This window comes from Mesoplodon bidens (genome assembly GCF_964165515.1).
Source record: "Mesoplodon bidens genome assembly, chromosome: 17".
Lineage (NCBI taxonomy): Eukaryota > Metazoa > Chordata > Mammalia > Artiodactyla > Ziphiidae > Mesoplodon > Mesoplodon bidens.
In genome coordinates, this window is record NC_138174.1 from 1,724,924 (window position 1) to 1,739,912 (window position 14,989).

Sequence of the window (14,989 nt, forward strand, 5' to 3'; positions counted from 1 at the left end):
TCAAAATATAGCATTCTCTCCATATTAGGGTTTACTTAGAAATACTAAGAACTTTTTATTGTCCTTTCCCTGTGTGTATTAATGTATTGAAGTAAATGATGCCATACTAAAGAAAACACCCCAAATATGGGCGGTTGATTAAAATACGTACATGAACAAATTACAGCACTGTGGAGAAGGAAACATCGACCACTGCTGGTGTTTAAAACATGCTTTCAGAGAAAAAACGAATACCGTATGCTAACGCACATATATGGAATCTAAAAAAACGGTACCGATGAACCTACTGACAGGGCAGGAATAAAGACGCAGACGTAGAGAATGGACTTGAGGACACGGGGAGGGAAGGGGAAGCTGGGACGAAGTGAGAGAGCAGCACTGACATACACACACGACCAAGTGTAAAATGGATGGCTAGTGGGAAGCTGCCGCACAGCACAGGGAGATCAATTTGATGCTTTGTGACCACCTAGAGGGGTGGGATAGGGAGGGTGGGAGGGAGACGCAAGAGGGAGGGGCTAGGGGGATGTATGTATATGTATAGCTAATTCACTTTGTTATACAGCAGAAACTAACACAACATTGTAAAGCAGTTATACTCCAAAAAGATATGTTAAAAAAATAATTACAGAAAGAAAAAAAACCACTTTCACTTCCTTTGCCCTCAAGTTGCTCCTGTATATTGCAAATAAGAATGCCTCACCAGCATTAACTGTCTACCGTGACGTAGTGTTCTGGGTGTCTCTGTATTTTCTTACTTTTCTTTAAGCCCATGCTATTTAATTATTCTTGACAAATGCTCACACACCACTTGATACTAACGGAGTCTTCTGGGTCTGGCTAGTTTATGAATAAGACTCCCTCTCGTTTCCCCTCTGATTTTGTTGTTGGTGGTGCTTGGTTTTAATTGCATTAGTGTGAGGGGAGAAGTTATGGGCAGAGAGACTTTCTGGATTTCGTTCAGAGGCTACTGCAGAAATCCTGCTCACCACCATGCTGAGGACCAGCTCAGCCAAAGAGCAGCCGCTGTGCCCCAGGGAAAGGGCTTTGTTGAGTTGGCCAAGATATCTACAAGAAGATGCTTAAAGATGCTGCGCTTTCCATGTTCTTACAAGGCTAGCTTGGTAAAGTTCTCTAGAGAGATTGTAAGGATAAACAATATTCTCTCTGTTTTATAATATCGAGAAGCCAGCATAGTTATCTAGAGGTGAGTTTACATACCAACATAATTCATAAAATTAATGTGCCAGGAGGTTCATATAGGGTACAATTTTACGGCCATATATATATCCTTAGACAAATTTGGAATGTAATTTTTGATTTTGTTTTCTCTGTTCAGTAACTCAGTGGAAAATGCTGGTTGAGGTGATTGTTTCATGAATGTTGTAAAGCCGCCTTTATGAAGACCTAAGAAGGTAATTCACTGATGACCTTAACCTTCACCTTGAACCTGTCTGCATTCATGCAGTCTTATAAGTGAAGGCTGGCAAGTCTAAGTTAGTTGTTGAAGGCTATGCTTTTAGCCTGGTGAATAACCTCTCATTTATTTTTATGTCCTTAAGTTAGCATCAGTGCAGACAAGCTAGGTCTTGGAAGAACTTGGACAAGCCCTCTTGGCTTTTCTCATGGACAGTCATGCCCAGGGGGTAGGACTTCAGTGACTCCTTTGAGGCAGGTGCCCAGGTTTATCCATGTCCCAGACTTGGGAAAAGGTTCAGTTGAGATAGTGGATGTGTAAGATCTTTGAAAACTGGAAGACACTATGAAATAGACGGTAGAATCCTTGACATAATAATTCACCAATATTTTTGGATAGCAGGTGCTTGGTTGGGGCAGGACAGTCGTCCTACTGCAGCTAGGAAAAACCGGAGAACTTACAAAAACGATATCTTTAAAGACACAGAACGTTGTGGAAGAAACGAGATGGAACTAAAATTACAGAGCAGGGACATTGTTCCAAGGCAAGCTGGTGATTTATGTATATATATATATATATATATATATATATATATATATATATATATGTATTTTTTATAAATTTATTTACTTATTTTTGGCTGTGTTGGGTCCTCGTTGCTGCGTGCAGGCTTTCTCTAGTTGCGGCGAATGGGGGCTACTCTTTGTTGAGGTGCGCAGGTTTCTCACTGTCGTGGCTCCTCTTGTTGTGGAGCACAGGCTCTAGGCACGTGGGCTCAGTAGTTGTGGCGCATGGGCTCAGTAGTTGTGGCTCGCGGGCTCTAGAGCACAGGCTCAGTAGTTGTGGTGCACAGGCTTAGTTGCTCTGCAGCATGTGGGATCTTCCCGGGCCAGGGCTCGAACCCGTGTCCCCTGCGTTGGCAGGCAGATTCTTAACCACTGCACCACCAGGGAAGCCCTAAGCTGGTGACTGACAGCTGTTTTTGGCCCTGGAGTACTCGTTGATTTTGGACACAGGTTGAGGCTCACACCCTCAGGCAGAGGGTCCTTGTGAAGGAAAGAGAAACTGGCAAAGCTTTAACACCCGTGGGGCTAGTGGGACAAACTGGAAACTTGAGAGGCTTCAGACTCAGAAACTTTCTGGGGCCAGGAGGCTGGAGAGCTGGTTTTAATACCTCTGAAGGGTAGAGAGAGATTTCCCATAATCTTTCAGGGTTGAGGAAACTGATACCCACCAGCCTCCTCTTCAGAAGCATGGGGTCAGGGGCCCACACCAAGGAGCAGTGGTGAACCACAGGTCCAGAGTCTGCCTAAAAGTGCAACCCAGCACCAACCCAACTCAATTCCTGGTTGGATTCAGGTGATCAGCCCCTCACCCAGTCTTTCCAAAAGAATGGAATTCAGCATCGTCAGGATCCTCCCCTTTTTTATATATAACATCTGGCCTACAATCAACAACATCTAGACATGCAAAGAAGCAAGAAAATATAAATGATGATAAAGAGATAAAAACCAGACAGCGGAAGCAGACCACATGCTAAAACTAATGGAGTTAATAGATAAGAACTTTAAAATAATATTCAAGAATATATATATATACACACACATGTATATAGGGGGATAGAAATAACAGATGAAAGTATGGAAAATTTCACCAGAGAATGGGAATCTATTTAAAAAAATTCAAACAGACATTTTAGAACTGACAAAACCATTACCTGAAATTAAGCACTTAGTGAGTGGTTTAATAGCAGAATGGACTCGGTAGAAAATGGGATTAGTGAATTGGAAGAGAGACCATTAGAAAATACTCAAACTGAAGTACAAAGAGAAAAGGAATGGGAAACAAAACAAAAAATGTCTAACATACACATACCTGTAGTCCCAGAAAAGAGAGAATAGGGAAGAAGCAATATTCAAAAACATGACCAAGAGTTTTCCAAAACTGGAGGTCATCAATTAGAGATTTAAGAAGCTCAGTAAATCCCAAGCAGAGTAAACACACAAAAAATTGTGTCTAAGCACAACATATTAATGCTTCTGAAAAGCCAAAGACAAAAAGAAAAATATTAAAAACATCTCGAGGTAGAAGACACATTACCTGCAAAGTATCAACAATAAGACTTACAGATGACTTCTCCACTGAAATTACAGAAGCTATAAGACAATAAAATAAAAGGACTGTGAATCAGGAGTTCTATACCCAATGAAAATATCTGAAAAGATGAGACTGCAATGAACACATTTTCCAACAAACAAAAACTGAAGGAATTTGTGGCCTATAGGCTTCACTGAAAGAAAAACCACAGAGAGTTATTTAGGCAGAAGGAAAACGTTCCCAGAAGAAAGCAGGGAAATGCAGGAGAAAATAAAGGAAAAGAAAAATGTAAATGAATATAGACTGTATAAAAATAAAAGAGAGGAAGAATCCTGTCTTTTTTGTATGCATGTCCCAAACAAACTCTAGTACAATGTCTTGTACAAAATATGTACTCAATAATATTTTTCTGGATATTTTCTCCTACTCTAAAAAATTCTGATTTAATTGGAAAAGCAATTCTTTAATGAAGTATGAAGTTTTTGCTAGCAGGTAGATAGTGGAAGTTAGATGCCCTTACTTTCTTTGTTAATAGTTTTCTCTTTACCCTTCTTTTCTTTTTCACTCATCCTTCACCACGTTTGATACATGGCTTCTAGAAATTTAAGTCACACCTCTAATACTATTTTCTTCTTAATATAATCCATGCTTTTATAGTTTTTCTATTCTTCCTATGTCTTGTGTTTTTAGGTACTTGTTATAAAAATGGTAACTTGGTAATTACCGGTTGAATCACAAAGAAGCACAGGACAGTGAGGCAGATAAATGTTCCATTAAGCTCAGCATCCTATTAAAGAGCCAAGGTGGAAAAAATGGAGCAGAGAATATGGACAGATGACTCAGTGGGTTCCTGGTTACAAATTAAGCTTAAGTTGGGGACAAGTGGGAGTGGAGAAACCAGGGGGAAAATATAGTCTCGGGAAAGAATAAGGAGTTACAGGAAGTATTGGGAAAGATAAAGACTGGTTATAATGAGAGTTAATAAAATTCCAGAGGACTTTCATTGTGTTTTTAAACACCACTCAGTGTTTGTTATGTTTGAAAAGTGAAGTAACTGCACTGTGTTGTCCATTGTGTGGACCCTTTCGAGGGAATCATTATCGGTCACAATGGTTGTTCATCACACCTGGAACGACGCCCAACTCCTCAGCAAGGTTTCCCAGGTTCTGTAGGATCCGGCCCATCTCTCCTTCGTCTGACACGACCCCAGCCTGCACTTATGCTGCTGCTGTCATTGGCCTTCTGTTCCTCAGTCATTTCACTCTCATTCTTGCTGTGGACTCTGTACAGCTGGAATTCTCTTCACTCAGGTCTTAGCAAGATCAGCTCCTTTTTGTCATTTTCTTAGAAAGAAGAGCTCCCAGGCACCTCTGCAGGACTCTTATTTTCTGATAGCACACGATACTCTCTAGAATTACCTTCTTTACTTGTTTGTTGTCTGCCTCTCTGCATGGAATGTAAGCTTCATGACAGCAAGGGCCTTGTCTATTTTGTTTATTGTAAACATATTGGCCAGTAATAATTATTGTGACAAAAACTAACGATAGTGGGTGAGAGAGCACTGTTTTAGGTAGAGTCACCAAGGAACTTCTCCCTAAGAGGATGGCGATTCCATGGAGACCTCCACAAAGCCATGGGGTGTTTGAGAAAAGTGTTCCGAGCAGAATGTCAGCCAGAAGATGGGAACGTACGTGGCATCTTAGAGAAACTCAAGGAGCCAGCTTTGGGGAAGCAGAGGGACCGTGTGGGAAGTAGGAGATGATGTCAGGAAGAAGTCGGGGCTCAGGCGCTCACAGGTGTTGCAGGTAAGAGCGACAGGGGAGTGACAGGATCTGACGTGTTGATGTGGCCTGGATGACACGCTGAAGCAGAGGAACCAGAGGGGCAGGCGTTGCAGCCTGTAGGGGGGATGCTGATGTGAAGCCAAAGTGGCATCAGTGAAGACAGTGACAGGTGGCTGGGTTTGGGATGTGTCTTGAAAGTAGAACTGTTAGGGTTTGGATGAAGAGTGACTCACATTTGGTGTCTGAGCAGCTGAGTGAATGCTGGTGCCTTGGACTGAGACAGGAGATACCTGGGTGCCCAGATTTCCGGGGGAGTGGTAGTGTTGGGGGTTGGAGGCCCCCTGGACAGTCAGGTGGAGGTGGCAGGGAAGGGGCTGGTTACACATTATTGTTTAGGGGAGAGGGGGGTCCAGAGAGGTAATTCGGGACGTCTCAGTTCCTGGACTGTATTTAGCGATTTGGGAGGAGATGAAATCGTCTAGGAAGGGAGTATAGAGAACTGCCCAGGGACTGAGCCTCTGGACGCTCCAAGTGTTGGATGCTGAGAAGCAGAGGGGGATGCGGCAAAGGAAACCGAGAAATGGAGAAAGTGATGCTGAAGGAGGAGGAAACCGAGGACGTTCGTAGTCGTGGAAGATGCGAGACAAGCGTACGCAAGCCGAGTGCGATTAGCTCTGTCAGGTGCAGCAGGATCAGTGCAGAAGGCTGAGAACCTCATTCATTTCAGGAGAATTTGGGTGTCACCAATGAGACCAATGAGTAGTGATTTGCTACTTGTTTCTAACCATCCCTGGAGAATACTAGGAACGTTCCATCAACTATAAAGGAAGAAGCAAATATTGAAGAGGCCTTTAGAGAAAAAGGGAAGCTTTTTTTCACCTAATTGGTCGTATGGAAGAATCGCTAAGTTAGCTATTTAGCAGAACCCCCCACCCTGCCCCAGTTTTAAGTTATTGTTAAATTTCATGAGATATTAAAGGAGAAGAAAACTCAAGATTTGGTGTTGGAAGGTCTATGTTAGAATCCTGCTCCCTCACTTAGCTGTGTGACTTCAGTCAGGTGTCTTAAACTCTCTAAGCCTCAGTTTCCTCCACCTTAACAGACAGATAATAATGTCTGGGTCACACTGTAATGAAGTTTAAATGAAATAATGTATGTGAAGTTCTTTCTGTAAATATATATCTCTAGAAATGTTAACTTTCTATAAATATATTTGATACATATTATTGTTTTGTTGTTGTTACTGTTTGACCTCCATCTGTATTCTAAAAGTTAGGGAAATAGGCAAGAAAAGTTAAAATGGGCTACACGGGAGTGACCAAAATGAAAGTGAAGAAAAATGGAGTTAAAGAGGCAAACCAGAAGGGGAGACCACATGAGGACGCTGGCAGCTTGCTGGCCACGAGGATGCCCTCGGAGTGGGAGGTGGGCAGCAAAGTGATGTAATGTTGGGACAATTGTAAGTGAAGAAAGTCCCGGGCTTTGTCAGCCACGTTTTGTGACAGGAGAAATAGGGAGAGGCAGGAAGGCAAGATGGGCGGGAAGAGAGCTGAGCATGGCTAAGGAAAGACAGGCACTGCAGTGGAAGAGACAGGGAGGAGAAGCAACCCACAGAGCTGCCCTGGAGCCTGAGGGGTTAGACGTTGTCACGTTTTCAGAGATGTGTCAGTTCATGCTCCTGGGGTCGTGTGTGGGAACGTGGTCCCTAATCACAGCATCTTCTGCGGTTGCTCCCAAGATCTTTGCATAAGGCACTGTGCTTCCACTCCTTTGAAGGAGGGAAATGTAATTATTAAAAAAATTAAACCGGGCTTATGCCTTTGTAAATAGATACTATATTCACGTGGTTCAAAAAGGTAAGAAGTGTATATAGTGAGAATTCTCCCTCCTACCTCTTATCCCTCAGCTATACAATTTCTTTTCCTGGAGGCAACCAAAGAGATTGCATGTATTTATAGAGATATTACTTACATGTATAAATAGAAAAGCTTTCTTTTTAGGACACAAATGATGGCCATATACACTGTTCTCACTGTATTTTTTTCCTTAATGATATTCTTTGGAGATTAGTTCATAGCAGTATACAAAAAGCTTCCCTTTTTTTTCCTTTAACAAACTGCTCAAGATTTTACTTTATGGACTTATTATAATTCATATGACCAGTCATTCATGATGGACATTCTTTTTTTTTTTTTTTTTTTTGCGGTACGCGGGCCTCTCACTGCTGTGGCCACTCCTGTTGCGGAGCACAGGCTCTGGACGCGCAGGCTCAGCGGCCATGGCTCACGGGCCCAGGCGCTCCGCGGCATGTGGGATCCTCCCGGACCGGGGCACGAACCCGTGTCCCCTGCATCGGCAGGTGGACTCTCAACCACTGCGCCACCAGGGAAGCCCCATGATGGACATTCTTGATGGGCTGTTTCCAATCTTTTGCTACACGAGTAGTGTTTCAGTGAGGAATCTTCTACACACACGATTCTGTGCATGTGCCCATAGACATCTAAGATAAATTTCCAGAAGAGAGATTGTTGAGTCAAAGGACCTGGGTATTTGTAATTTGAGTAAATATTACTGAAGTGCCCTTCATAAACACTGTCTCAATTTCATCTCCACAGTAATGTATGAAAGTGTCTGAATCCCCCAGACTCTAACACCAGTTCATATTATTTTTAATATTTGTCAAATTTATAGGTAAGAAATGGCATATCAGCACAGTTTTATTTTTTGTTCTTTTTTGTTATGAATGGAGTTGAGCATATTTACTAATGTTTAAGAACCATTTGCATTTCTTTTTCTGTAAACTATTTTATCCTGTTGTTAGTATTTTTCCTTTTTCTTTCAACACTTTAAATATTTCATTCCACTCTTTTCTTGCTGGCATGGTTTCTGAAGACAAGTCCGATGTAATTCTACCTTTGTTCCTCTATAGATAGGATATCTTTTTTCCCTCTCTGGCCCTTTTCAAGATTTTCTCTTTGTCTTTGGTTGTCTACATTGTAGACATGGAATATGATATGTTGAATGTGATATACAGCATAGATTTTTTTGGTATTTTTCCTACTTAGTATCTCTGAGCTTCCTAGATCTGTGGCTTAGAGTCTGTCATCAATTTTGGAGATGTCTTAACTGTTATAAATTCAAATATTTCTTCTGGTTTTATTCTTTTTTCTTCTCTCTTTCTTCTCCTTCTGATCTTCCCATTATGTGTATGTTATACCTTTTGTAATTGTCCCACAGTTATTGGCTATTCTGTTCTACTGTTCCTTTCTTTCTTTTAATCTTTGCATTTCAGCTTGAGAAATTTCTATTAACATATGTTCAGACTCACTGGTTCTTTACTTGGCTGTGTCCAGTCTATAGATGAGTCCATCAAAGGCATTCTTCGTTCTGTTAGTGTTTTGTTTTTGTTTTTTTTTTGCGGTACGTGGGCCTCTCACTGTTGTGGCCTCTCCCGTTGTGGAGCACAGGCTCCGGACGCACAGGCTCAGCGGCCATGGCTCACGGGCCCAGCCGCTCCGCGGCATGTGGGATCTTCCCGGACCGGGGCACGAACCCGTGTCCCCTGCATCGGCAGGCGGACTCTCAACCACTGCGCCACCAGGGAAGCCCTGTGAGAGTGTTTTTGACGTCTAGTATTTCCTTTAGAGTCTTTCCGTTAGTCTTGATCTCTCTGCTTACATTACCTGTCTATTCTTGCATGCTGTCCACTTTTTCCAGTAGAGCCCTTAGCATATGGATCATGGTTATTTCAAATTCCTGGTGTGATAATTCCAAAATCTCTGTCATATATGAGTCTGTCTAAGTCTGGTTCTGGTGCTTGCTTGTCTCTTCATACTCTGGTTTATTTGTTTTTTTAAGCTCTTTGCATGCCTTGTAATTTTTTGTTGAAAGCTAGTTTGATGTATTGGGTAAAAATTACTGAGGTAGATAGTCCTTTAGTGTGAGGTTTTATGTTTATCTGGCTAGGAGCTAGTCTGTTTTTACTGTTTGCAGTAGCTATGGTGTCAAGGGCTAAAATTTCTTCTGGTGTTCTTGTTTCTGTCTCCCCTGTTGTCTTTGGGTTTCCCTGGAGACTCCTTAAATAGGGTCTGCGTCTTGCAGTTCTTTTAGCTCTAATCCCTGTTATTACATGGAAGTCCTGTGGATGTGGTGGTAAGGTGGGGACACGGAAATGTTCTGTGGTCCTATGACCAGGTCTCCGTCTTTCAGTGAGCCTGGGTCCGGTGTTTCCCTTCCCCACATTGAAGGCTGGAGTGGGTTGGTGTTGGATATTCCCCTCCCCCCAGGTGGGTTGGGTCCTGGTAAAATAGCTCCCCTTGAAGGCAGGCTTTGTTAAGGAGAATAGAGAACTCTGGGCATGTTTCAAAATGATTACTTCTTCCCTCTTCCTGAAGGAAGCAGGAGGGGGTTTTTCTCAGATCTCCCCAGTGAGAACCTGATGGGGCTTCTGGAGGTAAATCTCAGGAGAGAGTGAGGACCCGTCTAAGACTGGGCCTCTTCTGGGTTTTTCAGCTTGTCCACACTGAGCTCCCAGCAATTCATCAGTTACAGTTTGAAGTGTTCCTGCTGATACTGATTCCAGCTGTGGGCTTCTGCTCCAGTAAGAATTCTTCGTATCTGTCTGTCTTGTCTCTCCAGTTTCCAGACCAGCAGTTTATCCTGTGACCTCAATTCTTTGATGGATCTAAGAAGTGTTGTTGACTTTCAGTGTGTTCAACTTTTTTCTTTTTGTGAGGAGAGGGGACCTCCAAGCTCTGCATGTCAGACTGGAAACCATAAGTCATATTTTTCTTACTGATTTGTAGGAGCTCTTAATATATTAGGGAAATTAGTCCTTTATCTTGATATGAGATGCCCATGTTTTTCTATTCTGTCATTTATCTCTTAAATTTGTGTTTTCCCCCCGCGCAGACAAATGTTTTGTGTGTGGTTGAACTTATCATTACTCCCTTTTAGATGTTTTGATTCTGTGATACAATTACTAAGGCCTTCACAACTCAGATTATAAGGGAATTCTTCCGTTATTTCTTTTAGTACTTGTTATGGCTTTATTTTTTATATTTAAATATTTGTTCCATTTAGGTTTTACCCTCATGTAGAGTGTGAAGAATAGGTACTACTGCTTTTTTTTCTAGTTGTCTATTCAGTTGTTTCAAAACTACTGACTCAGTAGTTCATTTTCCCCATTGATTATCATGTATTAAATTCCAATATGTACTTGAGTCTATTTCTATAATTCCTATCCTGTGTTATTGCTTTATCTCTTTATTCATATGCTAATATGAATAAGTCATAGGATAATACTACTCTGTTTTAATTAATACAGCTTTAAAATATTTAAAATATTGTATGGCTAGTTACCCTTTTATTTTTCTTGTTAATTTCAAACATTTTTTTTCTCAATTTAAATTTAATTTTGTACATTAACTTTAGCAATCGGTTCTTCTAATAAAAAAACACTTATTGGCGTTTTTATTATGATGATGTTAAGTGTTTTTTAGAGTAATTTAGGAATGGTTGCATATTTATGAAATTGAGTTTTTCTATCTAAGAACATTGTGTGGCTTTCCATTTGTCCATGTTTTCTTTTGTGTCCCTAGAGAGCTTTAAACACATTTATTCATATAAATCTTGCACATTTTTGTTCTTTTTTTCCCTAGAAATCTTATCTTTCTTTTCCTGTTATAAGTGTGGTCTTTATTAATTATGCATTTAACTGGTTGTTTATACATGTATATAAGCTGTTTATTCCTATATGTTTACTTTATGGAAACACGCTGTTTCTAAATGTTTAGAAGCATATGCGCAGTATAACAGAGGGCAGCTGGGGGTCTGCACCGTGGGGCTCTGAGGTCTATGGACTTGGCCCCGGGGCACTGCGCCTCTTACTCAACCTTTATAAGCCAGTTTCCTCATGTGTAAAATGGGACAATAGCAGTACCTACCTTGTAAGGTAGCTTTGAGGATTAAAAAGGTAAAGCACGAAAGCACTTAGCTGAACCTCTGGAGCCCAGTAAAGCCATAGGTTAATGTTGGCCTCAGTGGTTCTGTCCTCTTAACCACTGAAGCTCGAACCTAGTCAGACATGGGGGTCAGACTGGGAACAGACTTGAACCTCCCAACCAGTGCTCCCACCCACCACTCCTCAGAGCTCCCACACCAAAGCCCGCCACTAGACGAAAGGCTGTGGGGTGGGAGGATGGGGGAAGTGGACACAGAAGGACCCTCACCTGATTGTTGTAGGAAAGGAATGAAAGGGTTCTGTGGTGGTCTGCATTTGGGGGGGTCCAGGGAAATCAAAGGAGGAGACACATGCTAATGAAGTAGTGGAGGTGGACAGGGCACTTTCCCCAATGGTCACCTTGGATCACCAGGCCGTTTTTACACACATGCATCCTAGACCCATCTTTGCGTCCGCTCAGCAGTTCCGTGAGGGGGGAAAGGGAAATCACAGGGAGTGGGTGGGATGGGGGAAGCCGGGTCCAGACGTGCAGACCCCTATCCAAGTGCGCATTCCCCTCTGGATCTCTCTTCACTTCCCTTGTTACTTCTCCTACTTGGGTCTTAGTCCCAAATTATCAGCAGGAAAGACAGGTGACAAACTGGAAAAAGGAGAAACAAGAGGGATTAATATGCTGGGAAGAGGTAGCCTAAGGGACCGTTGGGGTTCAAATCAATAATACCATTTGCTAAATACCCCATGGGCAGCAGAAATCCACGGAGCTATATTAGGAGTAGTGTACTAATAGCTACCGTGTCTTAAGTGTCTATTGTGTGCTGCCTGTTTCATGGGCATTTTTTCTTTTATTCCTAACAACAGTCTTTCAAGGCGGTGTTATTAAGCCAATTACACCACCTGTCTCTAGGAAGCAAGGCCTCAGTCCTCTTGGAGCTTAGCGTCTGTGTACTAACTGAACAGTATTTGTGAGCGGAGCTCTCGACCACGGCGGGGCTGGGCGAGATCTTGAGGGAGTCAGCCCTGGGCAGTGGGTGAGGTCCGGAGAAACGGGATGTGATCGGTGAAAGGAAGGATACCGTGCCTATTACTGGAAGAGGAAAGCTCGACCCAAGAGAAGCAGGGGGAGAAGCCTGATGGCCAAGTTCAAGGGGCGAGGGAGCAGCACCAGGCTTCCTGCAGCTGGAGTTGGAGCAGCGAGGAAACGCGGGCTAAGCAACTGCAGTGGGCAAGAGGCGCCCGAGGAGGCAGCTTCCAGCCGGGAAAGTGCTCCCTCAGCTCCCAGCCCGCTCGCCCACTGCTGCATCGCTTTTAAAGGGACAGTCACCGGGCTGCCGAGGCTTCGGAAGCGGAAATGGTCTCTGCTCACTGGCTGACGGTCTAAATTCAGACCGAAAGAATGTGCTTGGAGACAGCTGGTGGAAACTGTCCCAGGCCTGTCTTCAGTGGACATGTCCACGTGCTGCTCGTCTTGCCCTGTCAAGCGTCTCCCTCTCTCCATCGCGCCCTCCGTCTGCCTGCCTGTCTTGCTTCATTAGGCTTTACAAAAAAGTAACCAACCCCGCGCCTTGTACCCAAGCAGTCCAGTAACGCCTGCGTGATGAATGCGAGCTACTCGGGTGCTTTATGAGAAGTGACACTTCTTCCCCAGCTTCTTGTATCTGCCACTGAGCAGTTAAGGTTAAAGCCCACCGCCGACGTGACTGCTGTAAATACCACGGGGCAGGGCTCTGGAGCTCACTAAACGCGTAAGCGAGACGCACGAGGCAGCCCCGGACGCCCCATGACCCGGGACTGCGGCAAAGGGTGTGGGAACGGAGAGGGAGGACACTGCGCCCCCTCCTTCCTCCCGGCGGGCCAAGCACACCTTCCCGCCCGGGGGGCAGGGGCAGGTCGCTCCAGGTCGCCGGCACCTCCGGCGCCCGAGAAATCTGCAAATTCATTGCTCCCTTTCATCTTCCGGCGAAAGCCTTCCGTCCCGAGTAGGGCCAGCCTTGTCCTTCGCCGCCAGCCTCGAGCTGACCGCCGAGGCGGATCCGACTTCTCCCCATAAAAAGGCTCCGGTTCCCTTTCCCCGCGCAGGGGTCCTAGGCTGCTTTCGACTTTGCTTCTCGCTCGCACGTCCCGCGGTCTGGAGCGGTGCTCAGTCTCGGCAACTTTCCCCAGCTCGCCCCGGGAGTCGGGCCCTTTCTAAGACAATGAACAAAGAGGAGCAGGGGCGAGCGGGGCGCGCGGGCAGGCTGGGGGCGAGCGTCGGGGCGCCGCGCTCCAGCCGGCCCCGCGGGGATCGGGCGCAGAGAGCGCCGCGCGGCTCCCGGGCCGCTCGGGCGGCGGGTTTCTTTGTCCCGGCCCCGGGCTGGGCGCGAAGGCCGCCCGCCGCGAGCAGAACCGCGACCCGGGCTCGGGGCTCAGGCTTCCACATGCGCCCCGCGGGGGCAGAGCAGGAAGCAGCGGCCGCGACCCCGGGCGCGCCCCGCGCCGGGCTCCCCCGGTTCGGCGGCGGCTTCGGGCCGTGGGGGACTCGGGGACCTCGCCTCTCGCGTCTCCGAGGGCAGGCCCTGCTCGCCCTCGGAGCGCGGTTCGGGGTAGGGAGCCCCCGGCGCGCGCTCCTGCACCCGGACTCTCCGCAGACGCGCGCCAGGCGAGCTCGGGGACAGAGGCGGTGCTCTGGCGCCCCCAAGCCGGCCGCACCGCGGGGCGGGACCTAAACGCAGCGCCGGCCCGAGATGCCCAGGAAGCCCCGAACCAGACGGGAGCGCGGCCACAGCGGCCTGTGTGTGCGCGTGGGAGGGGGCTGGGCGCACGCCCCCGTCTCACCTGCCGCACAGCTTGCGCCTGTGTGTCTGCAGGAGGAAGGAGAGAGGAACTGCGGTGTCTGTTCAAGCTCGTTAGACCAACCCCCTTCCCTCCAACTCTCAGCTAAGTTTTATTTCATAACGCAAAGTAGCATCAAAGCCCAAGTGAAAACTAGTCTCCCGATTTCAGTCTGCACCTCCGCCACCGCATCGACCGAGGGTTCGGTTCCCGGCTTCGACTCCGCAGGAGAGCGGCCGCCCCGGGGGCCCGGGGCTCCGGCCTCCCTTTCCCTTTGTGAGGCCCAGGCTCGGGGCGCCCCCGGTCCCGCGCTCGGGCACGCGGCGCGGGGCCTGCCGCAGCGCGGCGGGCGAGGCGGGCGCTAGGACCGCGGGGAGCGCGGGCGGCGCGGCGCTACCTTAAACCCAGCCCAATGCCGCTGCCTGCGCCACTCTGCGCGCCGCGGGGCTGCGCAGGAGGAGCGCTCGCCGGCCACCTCGCCCCGCGCCCGCGGCGACACCTGTTCGCGGCCGCCGGCGGCACGCGGGTCCCGCCGCGGCGCCCCTCGCTCCCGCCGCCGCCCGCCGCCCGCGCTAAGCCAATGGACGCCTGCCGAGCCCCTGGAGAATTCTGGATACCAGCTTTGGACGCCTAAAGTTTTTCCTTCGTTTTGTTTTATTACCATTATTCTCATTTTTGGAGGGAGGACGGGGGCAGATTTGTCGCCGCCACCAACGTGAGATTTTTTTTTTCCCCTTGAAGGATTCCTGCTGATATCTGCAGAGTCGGTTAGAGTGAAAACGGCGCATGCCTTCCTGGATCCGTAAATTCTGACGTAGCCCGTGCATCTTAAAAACCCCTATAATAACGCCTAGGCATTTAAGTTGCTATGGTCATTCTGATCTCAAACCAAATGGAGAAACTACGGATTTTTTTTCCTTA